The 4,700-nt window shown below is 45.8% G+C and overlaps 1 non-coding gene across 1 annotated transcript; it reads left to right on the top strand.

Annotated features, from left to right (window-relative positions):
* Positions 1-253: 253 nt before the first annotated feature.
* On the top strand, positions 254-390 carry LOC114810833. The gene has a single exon (XR_003758524.1). It is a non-coding gene; the product is annotated as a small nucleolar RNA SNORA7 (small nucleolar RNA).
* The last annotated feature ends 4,310 nt before the right edge of the window (positions 391-4,700 follow it).

Genomic DNA, 4,700 nt, shown 5'->3' with positions numbered 1-4,700 from the left:
GAACTTAAGCGAGGTGAAAGATTCTGGGGAGCTGCAGTTCTAGCCCAACTTTAATGGTGATGATGGAGGCTCCCACTAGCAACAGGTGGATGAGCTCTGTCCTGAAACTTGAGGTCAAGAGGAATTGATTATAGAGCTAGTGGTTTGGAGCAGCGCCAGTCGCAGTTTCTCTTCCCTGCCACCATGTTCCGGCAGAGTTCAGTCTACAGGCAGGGTGGTAGCACATTGTAAAATACCTGGGTAGTCTTGGTTCTACCTCTCAGGGTCGCACCTGGAGAGTTTCCATTACTCTCCCAGTCTCGCTACGGGAGGGAGAGTCGAGCAGAGGCCTACCCATTCCATTCTTAGTTTGGCCAGTGGCTAGCCAGTGGAAGACAATCTGCTATAAGTCAAAACTCACCTGTGCTGGGCAGCAGCGGCATGGGAGAGAATCGAGGGTGAAGACTCAAGTTTACTGCCGGAAGGAGGCAGTGGAAAACCACTTCTGGATTTTGATCGAGAAAACTCTATGGATCCAGTACCAGAACAATTGCCGATGGAGGTGGGGCGTTCTGGGACCAGCGTGGCTCAGTGGAAAGAGCCTGACCTTCGGAGTCAGAGTTCACGGGTTCGACTCCCGGCTCTGCCACTTGTCAGCTGTGTGACTGTGGGCAAGTCACTTCACTTCTCTGTGCCTCAGTTACCTCATCTGTAAAATGGGGATTAAGACTGTGAGCCTCACGTGGGACAACCCGATTACCCTGTATCTACCCCAGCGCTTAGAATGGTGCTCTGCACATAGTAAGCGCTTAACAAATAACAACATTATTATTATGTATCTATGGAGTCGCTGTGGGTCGGACACGACTTGACAGCATAAGACAAGAATAATGACAGTTTTGGCTCACGTTAGCCAGCTACAGACAGAAAAGGGACTAGAATCCCAGAGAAGTGTTCTTCCCACTGGACCAAAGCAGGGTGAACCACCCTTTATACAGAATACGGGCCTGGGAGTCAGAAGGACCTGGATTCGAATCCTGACTCTGCCACTTGTCTGCTGTATGATCTTGGGCAAGTCCCTTAACTTCTCTGTGCCTCATTTATCTCATCTGTAAAATGGAGAATAAAACTGTGAGCCCCACGTGGGACATGGACTGTATCCTACCTAATTAGCTTATGTTTACCCCAGAGTTTAGTACAGTGCCTAGCACATGGTAAGCACTTAACAAATGCCGTTAAAAAAAAACGGGATAGAGCTAGAGAAGAAAATTTCCCTCCAGCTGGTCTCACTTTGCTCCTTGGAGAGAAACTGTATATATTTTATTCAGAAGCTGCTTTTAGACTACTTTGGGCTGTTTCCTCCCCCCTCCCCATTTTTATTCATCTGGCACCAAAGAAACCTTAGGATGATTCAGGCACACAAATAAGCTACACACATATACACACACACACAAACACATACTATAGTTTCAGTAAATGTTCACTCTTCATTTTATGTCAATTTTTCATCCCAAATATGTCCTTGAAGAGTCATAAATAAATGATTGATTGATTGAGTAGACAGTACTCAACAAATACCATAATTGTTGCGCCTAGATGACCTGGTTTGAGAGGCTGTTCTAGTCTCCAAGGAATCCCTCTGAAAGTTCTAGGGAGGCCTAGTAGCATGGACCTGGGACTCAAGAGACCTGGGTTCTAATCCCAGCTGTGTGACCCTGGGTGAGTCACTTCCCTGTACCTCAGTTTCTTTTCTGTAAAATTGAGATTAAATACTTCCTCACCCTTGGACTGTAAACCCTGTAGGGGAGAGGGACTGTTTCTGACTGATCTTACATCTATCCATTGCTTGGCACGCTGTGAACACTTAACTACCACAATTATTATTAGGCCAGAAATTTCCCAGGCTCCAGGTAAATATAGATGCTTATCAATTAATCATTGGTATTTTATTGAGTGCTTTCTGTGTTCAGAGTACTATGCTAAGCACTTGGAAGAGTACCACATAGTCCAAACAAGTGTTTCTATATCCCTAGCAATTTTGTTTCATCCTGAGCATACCTGAAATACTGAGTGGCATTTCTGGGATTCATTTCCCAAGAAGGCTATAAATAGCCGAGCCTCCGCTACCTGCTAAACTTTGCCAAGCTGTAATCCTGCCGAGGGGTTGCACTTCAACAGAGAGAAGTAATAATAATAATAATGTTGGTATTTGTTAAGCACTTACTAGGTGCTGAGCACTCTTCTAAGCGCTGGGGGAGATACAGGGTAGCCAGGTTGTCCCACGTGGGGCTCACACACTTTTAATCCCCATTTTACAGATGAGGTAACTGAGGCACAGAGAAGTTAAGTGACTTGCCCACAGTCACACAGCTGACAAGTGGCAGAGCTGGGAGTCGACCTCATGACCTCTGACTCCGAAGCCCAGGCTCTTTCCACTGAGCCACGCTGCTTCTCCAATTGTGGTTCCATTTTTTAATAATACATCCAGCCAAAAGTATTGAGTACTACTAGGTCACCAACGTCCTGGAGAAATTAAAAGGTATCCTGCCTGAATACCCCTTCAAAATCATCTCCACCTCTATGGTTCTAAGATACAAACTCCACAATCAAAAGAAAATTCCATGAACATTTTGATAAACAGAAATGTGTACGCTCATCGAAATGCCTCGAGACTTTAATGTGCTTATTAACGTGCAGGCTCATCAGTTGGCTTCTTATCGATTACAACAGTATGGGAATACTGTGGTGCCTAAAGAAAATCAGCTGAGTTGAATTTTCCTCAGTGTTGTTAGTGTCATAACTCTGCCCCACTTCTCTCCTATATTGGGCAGGTCATTTTCCACACCTGTGTTAAGTTACTATTCCACTCTGATGTGGAATTGCCCTGGAGGCAAGAAACAAGAACCAAAACTCCTTTCCAAATGCTTCTCTGCCTGGCTTAAAGGCTTGCGCTAGAAGAGAGGGAGGGAGATAGAAAATGAGGAAAGAAGGGAGGGGGCAATTGTGTGCTAATGCCAGCAGCTGCCCGGGTGGCATTCTTCCCGGTGAAGCATTTGGGAAGGACTGGATCGAGTTGGCACTTTGAAATTTATGGTATGGGGCTGACATCCTATCTTCCACAAGCTTGCTCTGTGCACACTTGTTTTAAATGAGAATGAGAAGGAGCTTCTCTTCCCATCTCCTGGGATGGAGGCTGAGGAAGCATTCCTCTGGTTTTCCCTGGGAAGGGGAGGAAATGGGGATTGTCATCATTACATTATTGTAACCAGATAGAATTGGTGCTCTCCATTTCAAGGAGCCTGGTGTGGTGGAAAGACCAACAGCCCAGGTGTCAGAGGACACGGTTTCTTCTCCTGGTTCTCTTCCTTCCTGCTGTGTGTTTATGGGCAAGTCACTTCATTTTGCTGTGCCTCAGTTTCCTCATCTGGAAAATGGGAGAAGATGCCTGTTCTCCCTATCTTAGACTGTGAGTGCCATTTAGGACCCTGTCTGATTTCATAATGTTGGGCTTACTCCAATGCTTGGCATGTAGACTGTAAGCTCCATGTGGGCAGGGAACGTGCCTACCCACTCTTCTATTGTACTCTCAAGTGCTTAGTTCAGTATTCTGTACACAGTAAGCATTTAATCAATATGGTTTATGTAGAGAGTGCTCAATAAATACCACAATTATTGTTGTTCTGCCTAAAGAAGTCCAAACAGGGAATTAGGATTCACTACAACTGGCTCAGTGGAAAGACCCCGGGCTTGGGAGTTAGAGGTCATGGGTTCAAATCCCGGCTCTGCCACTTGGCAGCTGTGTGGCTGTGGGCAAGTCACTTCACTTCTCTTTGCCTCAGTTCCCTCATCTGTAAAATGAGGATTAACTGTGAGCCTCATGTGGGACAACCTGATGACCCTGTATCTCCCCCAGTGCTTAGAACAGTGCTCTGCACATACTAAGCACTTAACAAATACCAACATTATTATTATTACAGCTGCCACATATCCTGAATGTACTGTGCAGAAGTGGCACAGAGGTGTGGCTGTGGGGCAGGGAATTTATGATGAGAATGGTGAGGGGTCTAATGGCCAAAAGGCTAAGTGTTCTGCCAGTAATCAGAACAACAGAAGCAGTGGTCCCTTCACACTTTTTCGGAAGAGATCGTGATCCATCCTTAATCTATTTCAACATCTGCCTCCCTCCTGTAGACTGTAAGCTCCTTGTGGCCAGGGATTGGGTCTACCAATTCCGTTGTACTTTTCCAAGTACTTAGTACAGTGCTCTGCACGCAGTCAGCACTCAATAAAAACCATCGATTGATTGAAACATCAGAGCTAGAGGAATAGTGGCACATCAGAGCTTCATCATTCTGTCTCTTCTAATCTCCCAGTCATCATAGGCGCTCCTATAATAATAATAATGATATGGGTATTTGTTTAGTGTTTACTATGTGCAGAGCACTGTTCTAAGCGCTGGGGTAGTTACAGGGTAATCAGGTTGTCCCACGTGAGGCTCACAGTCTTAATCCCCATTTTACAGATGAGGTACCTGAGGCACAGAGAAGTGAAGTGACTTGCCCACAGTCACACAGCTGACAAGTGGCAGAGCAGGGATTTGAACCCATGACCTCTGACGCCCAAGCCCATGCTCGTTCCACCGACCCATGCTGCTTCTGTATGCTCGGTGAGGACTAACTAGTTTCAGCAGGCTGTTTGAAATTGAGAATGTGGGACAGATA

Source organism: Ornithorhynchus anatinus, chromosome 3, assembly GCF_004115215.2.
Source record: "Ornithorhynchus anatinus isolate Pmale09 chromosome 3, mOrnAna1.pri.v4, whole genome shotgun sequence".
NCBI lineage: Eukaryota > Metazoa > Chordata > Mammalia > Monotremata > Ornithorhynchidae > Ornithorhynchus > Ornithorhynchus anatinus.
This window is presented reverse-complemented; position numbering and strand designations above follow the sequence as displayed.